The sequence below is a fragment of the Macrobrachium nipponense genome, chromosome 28 (genome assembly GCF_015104395.2).
Source record: "Macrobrachium nipponense isolate FS-2020 chromosome 28, ASM1510439v2, whole genome shotgun sequence".
Lineage (NCBI taxonomy): Eukaryota > Metazoa > Arthropoda > Malacostraca > Decapoda > Palaemonidae > Macrobrachium > Macrobrachium nipponense.
The window spans coordinates 48,288,394-48,303,393 of NC_087217.1; the positions used below are offsets into that span (position 1 = coordinate 48,288,394).

Sequence of the window (15,000 nt, forward strand, 5' to 3'; positions counted from 1 at the left end):
TTTAGTGTTTTTTTTTTTTACGAATTTCCCATTTCATTTCATTTTCTATTTTTTATTTATATAAGTTGTCGGTAGCACCAGCGCCGGAGGCATGAAAGGGAACTGGTGTAGGGGAATGGAGAGGGGAAGGGGCAGGGGGAAGGGGGTGGGGAGGATGAGATGGGGGAAGGGTGGAATGAGATTCATGGGGAGGGAGGGTCAATATTGGGGGTGGATGATGGGTGAATGGTGGTCGGCTGTTGGTGGGGTGAGGGTGGAGACGCGGAGGGAGGGGTGAGGAAGGAGGGAGGGTCTGTGTGTGTGTGTGTGTGTGTGTCTCTGTGTCTGTGGGACTTTACTCAGCGTTTCCCTTTAAATGGAAACGAGCATAAAGGTGACGTGTATAGGGGCCACGCAGAGAAAATTGGACGCGTCGGCGAAAATGCCATTATGGCGATAATGTACACGTACGTATGCACGCACACACAGACATATATATATATATATACATATATATATATATATATATATTATAGATATAATATATATATATATATGATATATATATTATATATAAAGTGATATGTCGGACGTGTGGGAGATACCGTAAAATAGATTAAGAAAAATAAATAAAAGTTCAAAATTCTCATCATCATCGTAGCGTTGCTAAAATAGCTTCACAAAAAGTATACACGGCGAATGCAGTATAGCAGCAGGAACAGCAGCAGCGCACTCACACCGTCCAGGTGAAATTGTATAAATATGTATGGAATATATTGCTTTTGCAGATTCAATCTCGCGTTGTCAGGAGTGTTATGCAGTGTCGGTAAATTTGGAGGAGGAGGGGGGTGTTCGGGAAGGAGGCACACCCCCCAAAAAAAAAAAAAAAAAAAAAAAAGAGGTCCGTAATGCGGAGCCGAAATGGGGATGTTGATGTTAATGTATTGCATGCTGCCAACATTTTTGCGACTCCCTCCCCCCTCTCCCCCCTCCCCCAACATGGGAAATGTATAATGATCCTTAAATATGACGATGTTAAACGTTACTCGATTTTCGGAAATATATAAAGTCCGGTTTAACTGGATGGTGAGAGAGAGAGAGAGAGAGAGAGAGAGAGAGAGAGAGAGAGAGAGAGAGAGAGGTAACTATCTAATGATATCGTCCGCATTTTATTGAAGTTATTATTCATGTGTTTGTCAGTTTAGACTGAAACCTATTTATTTCGTGGCTTTTTCGTTCTTTGAGAGAGAGAGAGAGAGAAGAGAGAGAGAGAGAGAGAGAGAGAGGAAATTATCCAATAATACTGTCCGCTTTTTATCAATTTATATAATCTTTTTTGTCATATCCACAGCATTAATAATTCCGTTAAGGCTTAAAACTAGTCGTCTAAGTGCTTCTCGCTCTTGGAGAGAGAGAGAGAGAGAGAGAGAGAGAGAGAGAGAGAATATATTTATTAATGTCCTCCTACGTAATTTTGTCGTAGCGAGAGCTGCCAGTTACGGGCTGGTAAAATTCAATTACCGTAAACGTATATAAACACAGGCGGGGTGTCACAAAGCTGAAAATGTACAGCATCTTGGTTATAATTGGCGTATATGCGTCGCGCCTCTGATGCCACCAGGTTGAAAATGCTACCATCATTATATAGTATATGCGGCGTATATATATATATATATATATATATATTATATATATATATATATATATATATATATATATATATAGAAAATGCTGTGGGGAAGCTTCGATATGGAAAGAGATATTGGTGTATGTATTATATATATATATTATATATATATTATATTATATAGATAATTATATAACTTATATATATATATATACATATATATATATTATTTTTTTATATATATATATGTGTGTGTGTGTGTGTGTGTTTGTGTATGTAATTATTAGGTTTGTATGCGCAGTTGTGAATAGCCTAAATAGTGTTGACAAAATACGAAAATTTTGGAATGCGTGTGTTGGGGGGGAGGAGGGCGGAGTTGGGGGAATGAGGCCCTTAGCCAAATAAATGCCAAGGCGTCGAAAATGGTGTTTGGGATATATATGTGTTCATTTCTCCACTCAGAAAAAGTGAATAAATGAAAAAAAGATATTAAAGAAAAAAAAGCTGTGTTTTTTCATAGTTTATTCCATTCGGTTTATTTTACGTTCATCTATGTACCGTGCTTGCTTGCTTGCTTGGGCGTTGTTTTGCCTTCAAACGGGAAAGCAAACACAGTACTCGGCGTTTGGCAATCTCAGAGCAAACACGGTCAAAAATAAACATTAATCCACTATATATATATATACATACATACATACATACATACATACATACATACATATGTATTTTCCCCCGCATTTTTGGATATATATATTATTTTCTACATTCAATTCTTTGCGCGCGCGTTTCGGGCCGAAACGGAAAATAACAATTAGTAGCCGGTGCCATTGGGAGTCTGTGATTTTTTTATGGAAATTGAATGTCATGAAACTATAATATCGGGACCCTGGTTCTAAACCGTCCGGTAATTGTATTGTTACGTGCTGCTGCTGCTGATGATGATGATGATGATGATGTCGTAGTCGTCGGTTAGGGTTTATTTTATTGGTTGTTTTTTTTATAAGATGATAATAATAATAATAATAATAATAATAATAATAATAATAATAATAATGAATAATAATAATGATGATATTGGAAATTGTTACAGTAATTTTGTAAGCATTGGAAAGCGATTAAAATCTTTATGTCATTTATATATGATCTATGATGTAGGGTTATGAAACACACACACACACACACACACACACACACCTTCTTTCCCTTAACTGGGATTATCTCAATAGAAAACTCGACAAAACACATAAATGTGTATATGTATGTATGTATGTATATGTATATATACTATATATATATATATATTGTATATATATCAACTTGATTTTATCCTGCCGATTTAATCATAACTATAATTTTGTTTTACAATATATATTCTCTCTCTCTCTCTCAGCCCATGTAGTACATAATATACTGCACATAGTCTATGAAAGTTTATGCACATACAAGTAGAATCAGCATTCGAATGAAAGGCTCCCGCACCCCCACCCCCCACCCCCTACCCCCAACCCCGCTCTTCCCCCTTTGCTGTTTTACTTTCTTTTTTATGTTTATTCAAATGCAGGTTATTTACATATTAAATGGTCCTTTGAAAGCGTATCATTTCTCCTTCTGTTTTTGTTATTCAAATCGCCGAAAGTTCGGTTAAAGTAACCATTTCAATTCAGCCGAATTTTAACCGAAAATTTAGGTGTGGAAGGAGTGTTTTAAATAGTTTGCATTTAAGCGAAGTTCGTTATTTATATGGAGGGTATCATAATAATCTTTCTTTTGATCTTTTTGCGGAGTTTCTATGCTTCTCTTCTTCTGCTTCTTCTTCCTCTTCTTTTTTTTCGTCACCACTGATATAAAAGTTATGTTTTTGTCCAGTTTGGATGACTTTTTGTCGGTTTATTGCTATTACGCAAACATTGTGCTGTTTTACAAAAAAAAAAAAAAAAAAAAAAAATCACCGAAATACATTACATTTTGGGAGAGATAGGAATGTCGTTTCGGGGGTTGTCGGGTCGCTCACCCTTGGCGGAGGTTTGCTTGCGGTCTCCGAACGCTGTTGCGTTGTGGTGAAATTGGGTGGCTAAAGTTAATTACAGGCCTGATGAGATTTTGGCTCGACTTGGAGTCTCTCTCTCTCTCTCTCTCTCTCTCTCTCTCTCAGCTTTTAAGATTTTGAAATAGGTGTTTAGGTTTAACGTGTCGTTAATCTCTCTCTCTCTCTCTCTCTCTCTCTCTCTCTCCGTACTTTTAATTCTGTGTCGCTAGCGACGAAGATGTACTGGCCTCCAGGGATAACTAGATTGTCGCATTTGCATTTCAAATTCCTTGGATAGGTTAGATTTAGTTCGCTAAGCGACTCCGACGAGAGAGAGAGAGAGAGAGAGAGAGAGAGAGAGAGAGAGAGATTTGTTACCATATAAGTCATTGTTCTTATTTCTTGTAATACAGAGAGAGAGAGAGAGAGAGAGAGATTATACAAACTTTGTACTAGTGTACTTGTGTTTACTTAATAAACAGTGAGTGACATGAACATGAGATGTAACGTCAGTAGTTGAAATATATAAATGATTTGAAATTTTCTGCGCTTGAAAAGAAATACCACAAGTTTCCGGTTGTATAGCTATGTATATCTTTGTACTCATCTGTATGCGTGTTTCACTGATTACATATGTGTATGTATATGTACGTATAAAATCAGCTTAGCGTTTTATATTTCTCAATTAGGAGGAAAGAATCTCCCTTTATGTAACGATAGTACTTCGCAACCCCCAGTTATTTTATCCAGAAATGTTTGGCGACTGTCCCACCAAATTTATATAACATGGCGGCTTGCGCTTTGATCTTTGTTTCGAAAATCTGTTGTAAATTATCCTATAGCCTACTCTGCTCAGTTTTCTTTCATAGCTGCTTTTTGAGATGTCCTTGAGCAAAATATCCTACTCTGTGATGTGTCTTCCAAGTGTCATGTCACAGGTTCTCCCATCCAAGGTCATGTTATCGAATTCCCTGTGACATGTTATTGTAGCCTCTTGTTTACATCTCAAAAATTCTGTAGCAGTAATCTAAACTTCGGTTATGTCAAGTACTCGGCATCTTTTGGCTCTGCTGATCTCCTTATAGGACGTAATATCGAGCTGTTTATATTCCCCTTCAGTGTCCCTTAGAATCCCGCAACAGGTTGAACTGTCACGTAATTATTCTGTTATCAGGTATTGTCCCGCGTGAACTCCTTCAAGTTGTCTTTGTTTTCATGTAAGCAGGATATGTAAAGTCTATTTTTTTCCATCCTGTGCTATACCTCTGACCCTCTCGGTGTTCCCCATCGCCATTGTTCTTCCAGAATATCTGAATACTTTGTTAGTTCAACATTCCCAAAATTTCATCGGGGTAAGTCATTGGTTTCTCGATGTTTTGATTTATTGTATTTTCAGTGCGAAAAATCTTCCAGAATGGACCGTTTAGTCATTCAAGAAAATCCAATAGTTAAGGTCTCGTTCACTCAATCTGGTTTCAGGTCGACCTGAAGTAGTTCAAGTTTTATCTTCAATAACTTGCGTTGATTACTCACAAAAGTAAACTTTGAATACGATCGAAAATAAACAAGCTGAAGTAAATCCAAGCATATCAGAGACAAGAAATTGATAAAAGTAAACGACATTCAAACTTCACATTTAGTTTTTAGTTAAACGATCATAAACTTCTGTGTGCCACAACTTCCAGCATTTTCGTTTCCGCCCAGTATGGCACCTTTTATTTTCTCTTAATCACCTCTTCCTCTCTTCGTCTTCTTGTTTATCTTTGCTCATCTTTCAGTCCACAGCTGGGGGGACCGACGAACCCTTCCTTGCCCTCACTACGTCATCTGACTTGACGAGAAACCGATCGTATTATGTCTTCATTCAGAAAGTAATGATTCTCTTTTGCTTCGATGGTCAAGTTCCCGTTGGGGGGTAGGGCTGTCAGTGCACCTCACGCGGTGCACTGTAGGCATCACTTAAGGTTCTTTGCAGCGTGCTTCGTCGTCCCTTAGGTGCAACCCCCTTTCGTTCCTTTTACTGTACTTCCTTTCATATTCTCTATCTTCCATCTGACTTTCCGCCCTTTCCTAGCTGTTGCTTCATAGTGCAACTGCTTTGAGGTGTTCCTCCTGTTACACCATTAAAACTTTTTCATGCCAATTTCCGTTTCTGCGCTGAATGACCTCATAGGTCCCAGTTCTTGGCCTGTGGCCTAAATTCTGTATTCAATTCGATGGTGAAGTCTCTGTCACTTTGTGACGCCAGAAAAATCTCAGTCATTAACTAATTCATCCCTGTCGCTTTATGTTCAAATCCGCAGAAAGTTACCTTTACTGGAGATCTCAAATACGACTGTTAACGCCCTGAGATTGAGAAATATGCTTGAGTGCTTTTACAGGCATGCTGTTAAGTCCCAGACGCTGACAAAATGGGCGGCTGGTCTGCTTTGTGAAATACCCAGCGCTATGAAACTTGCAGCAGACCTCAGCCAGTAATACTAGCGGCAGTGAGTCGTAGCTTGACTAGACAAGTGATGTCAGAGTCCCCATATACAAGAAGAGCTTAAAAGTTCCATAATGAAGGTTGGGCAAGTTTTTGCCACCATTATTTTGTAAAACGAACGTCTAAGACTTCTGTGGCCTAGAGGCTTGGACTATCTTTCTTGGACTATCTTTATTTAGTGAATATATATGATGTTGAAGTTCCTATTTACAGGAAGAGAAGCTCGCAAAAGTTCCAGGATAAAGATTGCGTATAATGTTTGCCATTTGTTTTGTAAAAGTATCGTTAACTGATTGCGTATAAGGTTTTCCATTTATTTTTTAAAAGTATTATAAACTGTCCGGGGAACATCATCATACAGTATGTATGCCACTTCATATTTTGATTACAAAAAAAACGTGCTCGGTTTTAGGTTAAAAGAATGCGTAAGCTTGTTTTGTAGCACTCCTAAAATTTATTGGAGAGGCCAAATTTAGGTATCGTTTATCTAGATTTAGAAAATGATGGTTCGATTTTATGTCGAAAATATCGCATGACACGCGTCTCTCCAACTTTACGTTCTGCATTTGCGTAAAAGGGGAATGAATAGAAGTTTTTGGTGATGCGGTAAGATTAACTACATTATGGTCGATATCTAACATAAAGCGGACGAAGAGGATTCTAGCAGTATGCAGGGCAGAGATTTTGATAACGTATTGGCGATACAAAAATTGACATGGAAATCAGCACTTCGGAATATCAGACTGAATCAGGACAAATTTAAGAGCAGAGGTAGCTTGTTAACTGTGACCTGCTGGAACCAAAGTGATTTAGTTTTATATATATATATATATATATATATATATATATATATATATATATATATATATATATATATATAAAACTAAAGCACTTTGGTTCCAGCAGGTCACAGTTAACAAGCTACCTCTATATATATATATATATATATATATATATATATATACTATATATATATAGATATAGATATATATATATATATATATATATATTATATATAATATATATATATTGTAGGTCTAAAGTCGCTTGATAAATAGTTTGGAAGTTTTATATTTTTTTTCTATATATAAAATTTGGGTTTAATATTCGTATGCTCTTTTCAATTACCGATTGACGTAATGAAAAAAACCATGTTTTGAATTCGAGGTTTTTATTTTATTTTTTTTTTGTGTGTGGGGGGCGATGTCTTTGGCTTTTGTGCTGTAAACAAATTGTTTATGCATTGAATTCTCATCCTGAATATGGCGTAGATTATGTGAGACAGCTGATCCGTTCAGAATGTCGTAAAACTCCTTTTACTATTTGTGTCTAAGTAATTTGAAGAAATAATGTATACAATTATGACCGAATAAAAAACGAAATCCATAGGAAATCTTCTCTTCACAAAATGTCCCACTGTTGATTATGTTCTCACGCCTTTTTTGAATACCAAAAAAAAAAAACTTAAAAAAAAAAGTCTTGGAAATGCCGCACGTTTAACATAACTTCAAAGCAAATGGAAGGAAATAAGATTTCAATGAATAACATATTATCTTTGTTTTTTTCTTTTTTTTTACTTTAGCATCTAAAGGTCCGAAATCTATCTAGATGTAATTCTGGTTAAAGACTAAATTGAGTTACATTATTCAAGGTGTGTCACGCCAAGTGAACGTAGTTGATAGTGGTGGGGGAGGTGGGGGTGGGGGAGGGGGGGGGGGTGGCGGTTGTAGTGATGTTTTGTGACGTTTTGCTCTTCGTTGGGCGTAGCTGTCGCGTGAAGGCGGTGGAAAGAAAACGGAAGTATTTTGGAAATTTTTTTTGGGGGGTGGGGTTTGACATAAGGAGACATAAGACAGGAATATGTATATGGAAAAGAAATATGTATATGCATATATGTATATTCATATAAATAATAATACGTATCTGTGTGTAAATAAAATATAAAGTAACATTAATATATAAAACAAAGAAATATATATAATTTGTGTATTATAAATTAATATAATAATATAAAAAATTATAAATATACATATATATATATACTTATTAATAAATTTAATTAATATAATAATATATATATATATATATATAAGATATATATAATATATATATATATATATATATATATATATATAGAGAGAGAGAGAGAGAGAGAGAGAGAGAGAGAGAGAGACGAGAGAGAGAGAGAGAGAGAGAGAGTAAAAAAATATTCCTTCCTGTATACACACTGGTATTCTAAAAATGCACCTGATAATAATAGTCGTAAGGAAATTCCTACAATAGAGATTAAAATGGCGCTACCCGCAACACAATTCACTTCACGTTGAAAGAGACGACATTCGCGTTTGAAGAGAGAGAGAGAGAGAGAGAGAGAGAGAGAGAGAGAGAGAGAGAATATCACAGAAAGATCTTACGATGAACAGGCGGATTTTATCACGAAACCAAAGAGCACAATTATGGTGCACCAACGTCCGCAGCGATATGGTGGGACTAATCGCCCCCCCCCCCCCCCACCCCCCGTCTCTCTCTCTCTCTCTCTCTCTCTCTCTCTCTCTCCTCTCTCTCTCTCTCTCTCTCTTTCTGTAATGCACTTCCTCATTCCCTTCCTCCTTAGCTGCCGTCTTCCCAATAAAGAGCTATTTTCTGTTTGCCAAAATCTATTTCGTGGTCTCGACAGAAAAAAGATAAACTTCGAAACATTATTCGTTCGAGGAATTTTGATGGCTTTGGGTTATGTCTATGAAACCTCCTTAATTGGATATACAGTGGTTTTAAGAAGTGCAGTTTCATGTAATATTCCATTAAATGATTTTGGTCAGAAACTTGTACATAGGTTCAGAATTTACATACCTGGAAACCTCATCCACTGTATATGCTGTGGTTAAGAATTACAGTTATAATATTTCTCTTGATGATGATTTTGATACTTTGAACAATTGCACCTTGCCGTATGCACATCGTGCAATACAGTATTCGTCGGGCATGTGATTTCACTTTAGGTAAGCGGGAGTACTTGCTTATTTTGTACACGACGCGTATGGTCTGCTTAAATGAATAAAATGGGATTTTAGGCGTTTTTTTTTTTTTACAACTTCTCTGCCAATTGTGGATTGTATTTGAATATTCTTAATTCTTATTAAGTGATTTTTGCAGATTGTTTCATGCCTGATGTATAATATATATATATATATATATATATATATATATATATATATATATATAATATATATATATATATGTATGTATGTAGAGAGAGAGAGAGAGAGAGAGAGAGAGAGAGAGAGAGAGAGAGAGAGAGAGAGAGAGAGAGAACCATCATAAAACACTCCATATACGGTTGCAGTCAAGTCATGTGCAAATTTGAAATGATTGCAGGGTGCGCATGAATGCTTTTGAATATTTGTAAACATAATACTTGTTTGTGTGTGTTCGCTACGCATGTATTACGCAAACAAAGTAAAAAAAAAAATGAAACAAAAGCGCACGTTTTTCTCGTTAATCAATCGCGCTTGCAAAGTTTCCAAGTTAAAGCATCACAAGGCCTTGGCTCTCGCTGGAACGATATCTTCAAACAAGGGTATAGTCTCTCAACTCATTCATAATCTCACTGAGAGTTGCTTCGAGGTGTTAAAAAAGAGAGAGAGAAAAAAAAAGAACCGTCGTATCTCTCTTCCCTTTTAGAACAAACAAAACAATTAGAAAAAAAATTAACGTAGCCGTTACGAGCAGAAAGTTTGCATCCCCAGTAGCAGAACCGTTGAGAGCCTAATATATTTCCATGTGAGTTTGAAAGTTCAACACTTTATTTCGGAGTAATTCAATAGTCGGCCCCCCTCCCCCCCATCCTGGCCGTCACCTCCGTCGCCGCCCTGTGCGCGACGTCCAGACATCTCCCTAAGGAATGACTTCGGGAGAAACTGGAAGAAAAATGAAAGAGCGCGCTTGCGGGCGCTCACACATTAAAAAAACTACAAACATACACACAGAAAAAGCACATACAAATATACACAGCATATAAAACACATACGAACATTCATGGTAAAAAAAAACACTCATACAAAAAACTTACAAACATACACAGTAAACTAAAACACAAACATACACAGTAAAAAAAACGCATACAAATATACACACCAACACGCACAGATATTCCCTTCAAGTAGTGACTGTGAAAGTAACTGGAAGAGAGAGAGAGAGAGAGAGAGAGAGAGTCTATAAATTCAGTCTTCGTTATTAACAAGACACGAGACAATAACCCTCATCTACATACACAGATAAGATAGACATCTAGCATGACTGAGTATACGAAAGGATAAAGAAGTATTTTGTGTAGGTCATTTTTCATATTTCTCTTTTACATCCGACGGGCTTACATTCTCATGTTAGCCTTATTGCATTAGTTTTTATGATTTGCATTATGTGTAGTACTTTATTTGATTGTGTTTCCTCTTTTTCCACTTATGGACGTTTTCCATTCTGCAAGCTAATAACTTTTAGAAAAGTTCCATATGAATGTCAACTGATTTTGAATGATGAATATGTACATTCATAATAGAAATGCTGATGAATGCATGTTAAAAAAATGATACTAAAAATGCATTAACTTATAATTACGAGGGAAGATACCAAAAAAAAAAATTTATGAAGGATGTTTAGATTCAAGAGCATAGATATAAGAATAAAAGTTGGCTTTAGAGAAGTCAAGCGAATTGGCAAAGGTGGCAAGAACCTCCGGCTGGAGAGAACTTAAGTAGGATGTCTCTTGTGTAAAGGATATCAGTAGATTAAAGGACGACTTTTGTCTTCGTAGTGGGCTGTCAGGTGGACTTGACAGTGAGTAAAGAAGTGTCACTTGGATGTCCTTAGAATTCTTAGAATTGAGTATTTAGATTCACGTGCGCTCGGGACGTCCTCAGAAAAGGCTTCAGAGGTTCCCTGTCATGGAGGCATCCTCACGCGAAAGCATATACGCCCTGTTGCCCGTCGGTTATCCTTACAATATATAGGCTGTTTTGAGCTTCCATGTCATCAGAGTAGACTCTTCAGATTACACAGTAGAGTTAACTAGAATGCTCACTGAGGTGAAATTTTAGATTGATTCATAGCATGAAAAAAAAAAAAACTTACAGGGCGATGGATAATTGTTTCTGGGTTTAAAGGTTCTATGGCCATTTTTTGAATGGTCAGAGTGAATCTATTGACGAAAATACAAAAAGCGTATAGTGTGTATTCATCTGTATGCATGAAGCATGCAAGCTAATTTGCGAAAATACGTGTACGCAACGTTACGCATCTCCCCGAGAGAGAGAGAGAGAGAGAGAGAGAGAGGAGAGAGAGAGAGAGACTTTTAGTGTTGAGTAATAATATAGAATTGTCAGAGCATTGAGGAGTAAGACAACATGCCATTTTTCCTTCCTTTCTTAAGGTGTAAAGGGAATTCATCAAATAGCAGGATCTGATAAAAATCCAAACTCCTATCATTTGCAATAGCAAAGCAATCAGATGCAATTTTACTTATCATCTCGTTAAACTAAGAGTTAAAGAGATCTGGCACGACGCCTCTACTGCACGATATATAACTCGGCCCGTGGACTGGTCATGTTTTTGCCCCATTTCATCTCTTTCAATATTTCTCCCGTTTGTGTGTCATGATCCTGTTCGGAAACGAAGGCGATAGCAGCGATCTGATAAAGAGCCGCTTCAAATGAAAAACAGGAAATGGAATAAGAAGAGGGGGGGGGGGGGGGGGCGCTTTTAACCTGTGCGGTAAGACGCAGCTGGTCATTCTAAGTTGATGAGACGTTTTGTTTCCTACGCCCGTCCTCCTCCTCCTCCCCCTCCTCCTCCTTCCACCTGTTGTGGGTGGCAACATGACTTCTTTATTGTCCGGATTTTCCACCGATAACATCAGGACTAATTTTTTTTTTTTTTTTTTTTTTTTTTTAGATTTTTTAAAATAAACGTGTTGCTTACAAAGGACATTTTCGTAAACTGTAATCAGCACAAGGAAGTCGGTTTTCGTTATATATTATTATTACTGGAATAATTGATTTTGTTATTATTGATCTAATGTAATTTTTTTAAAATTTCTATTCAATTAAACGTTTTGCTGACAAAGGACATTTTCGTAAACTATAATCAGCCCAAGAAAGGCGGTTTTCGTTATATATATTATTTTTACTGGTATAATTGATTTTGTTATTATTGATCTAATTAAAATTTTTTTTGTAGTGTTTAGATGTAGGCATTGCATTGGAAATACTATAGATGATGACACTTAGAAACAGTCTCCTATATATTGTGTGATTTATTTATTTATTTATTTATTTTTATTTCATTTTATTTATTTATTTATTTATTGGCAATGAAGCAGATAGTAATTGAAAACTATCTCATACCTATTGGTGAGTTCCCTCCATTCGTTCACCGTAAGAGGCAATTATTTATGTTTTGTATGCACAACATATTACATCATTTCTCGACGCAGAAACTAAGCAAGTATGTAAAAGGTTTATTCCCATTTCCTCACTCTCTCTAATCCATCACATTCGTCAGGGACGTGTCGTACGGTATCTGACGCATGAGGGGCGAATGAAGGTCTCTGTACCCTAAGGGTTACTCTCTCTCTCTCTCTCTCCTCTCTCTCTCTCTCTCACTTTCCTATCTCGATGTATCATCTCTCGGCAGTGAGTTGATGCTTCTAGGGAGGTCTACTCCTTTCGTTTATTTACATATTTATAGATTGCGCAGTACTGTTTGTTTCACTATCTTTAACCCGCTTGTGATATCTGTAATTTAATCCTGTGCACAGTAGTATAGTATTAATCCTTTCTTAATTCATCGTACAGTATTGTATTAATCAGTTTTTAATTCTTTCTCTGTGCAGTATATTGTTCATCAGCTCTTAATTCTCTTTACAGTATAATATTAATCAGTTCTTAATCCTCTGTGGAGTATAATATTGATCAGTTCTTAATCCTCTGTACAGTAGAATATTAATCAGTACTTAATCCTCTTTTCAGTATAGTATTAATCAGTTTTTAATTATCTGTACAGTATAGTATAAAAGTCAGTTCTTAATTCTCTGTACATCATAGTATTAATCAGTTCTTAATCCTCTGTACATCACAGTATTAATCATTCTTAATCCTCTGTACATCATAGTATTAATCAGTTATATATAGTAAAACTTGTGAAGGACCCACGTCATCATTACTATAGTTGTTTAGTCTGCAATCCTTTATTTACCGTCATCCTATGGCTGGTTCAAAGTGACCAGAGGTCCTTCATAGTCGACTCAGTAGCCAGGGCTAATCCTGTGGTCAGTGAGCTCTCCTTCTTGGCTAATTCAGTACCCAGGGACTACTAAATCTGTTGTCATATTTAATCCTTAGTGGGTCTTTTAATATCTGACCCAGCAAACCTTCGTATATGATTCAGCAGTCAATGGTAATTTCTATAATCAAAGGTTCCTCTAGGCTAGGTAATCACTGGGCTATTCAGGAGACATCGCTCTTTCATGATTAATACAGTCATCAAGAGGTAATTCTGTACCGCATAGTCGTTCGTGGCTACTCAAGTTATCGGTGTGGTTAATTGTATGCATTACTTTATGGTTAACTCAGTGATCAAAAGCCAGGTCTTGTGTCCAGCAGTCCTTCGTGGTTAATTATGTATTCATGGACCGATTCACATTGGATATTCTTCGTCCATGGTTAATGCAGTAATCAGTGACTTGATTTGTAGGCACCGGGACTTTTCTGGTTATTTCAACAGCCAGCAGAATTTTGCGTTTGAATTTTTTAGTTAGCGGATGTCTACTATATATCTGCTGTTACTTCAATAGTTCAAAGTCCGTTTTATTTTTTATTATTTATTTTTTTTTTACCAAAGGCCAATGGGACTCAACCAAATGGCCTTTTATTTAGCTCAAATTGGGAGGAAATTAAAATACAACAAAGTGAAAAGGGGGTGGGAGGAATATATATGATATTAACAACAAAGACAGCTCTAAGAGCTCCCTCTTACAGGAGGAGGCTGAGAAAGTCACGAAAAACTACGGGCTATTACAGAAGTAGGGCGAACCCGGTGCCCAAACCTTCAGTGAGATTGATCGAAATTGACCTGGCGTTGCACAAGTAGCAGAGTCATTGACGCTCACATCCATCCTCAGTGACTTAAGGTTGGAGGTCCATTTATTTCCTCCCTTGTTTTCATCCTTTTTTTTTTGTGGGGGTGGGGGGGGGCGGGGAGTTATGGCTTTGAAAACACACGACACCTTCGTCAGGGTGTGTTATGTGTTTTTCAGTGGGAACGAGATGTTTTTACATATTATTAGCAGGTTAATGGCAATGTTTAGGTTTCGTCATGAAGTTTTTAGGGTATTTTTTTTTTATTCTATTTTGAATCTACTGATGTCAAATGAGTATTTATTCAAGTGATAAATCCTTGTTGATCACTGAAAACAACATGACTTTGGGATAGAATTATGGTAGGAAAGAGCGCTTCGGTGGCGTGGTGGGTATGGTATTGGCGTGCCACCTCGGTGGTCGCGAGTTTGATTCTTGAGGGCATTCCACTGCGGAGTGAGAAATGTGTATTTCTGGTGATAGAAATTCACTCTCGACGTGGTTCGGAAGTCACGTAAAGCCGTTGATCCCGTTGCTGAATAACCGCTGGTTCCATGCAACGTAAAAACACCGTACAAACAAACAAACATTATGGTAGATCAAGTTCTCGTAATGCAGAAATATTCATCAGGGTAATTTAGTAGCTGGCTGACTAAAATCACTCTTAGTGTTTGTCGTAGAATATTGAAATTCTATCAGCAGTGTATCGAAACTCGGTCAATACATTAAGAATGTTTAAGTATATTTATGTATA

General features: G+C 36.8%; 1 protein-coding gene and 1 long non-coding RNA gene across 4 annotated transcripts in view; one reads left to right on the forward strand and one right to left on the reverse strand.

The window, feature by feature from the left end:
- Nucleotides 1-15,000, forward strand: part of LOC135201734 (uncharacterized) — a 413,301-nt gene that overhangs the window by 320,609 nt on the left and 77,692 nt on the right. The window lies entirely within an intron of this gene.
- LOC135201733 (LIM/homeobox protein Lhx1-like) overlaps nt 1-15,000 on the reverse strand; it is a 326,266-nt gene that overhangs the window by 306,524 nt on the left and 4,742 nt on the right. The gene's annotated exons all lie outside the window — the stretch shown is intronic.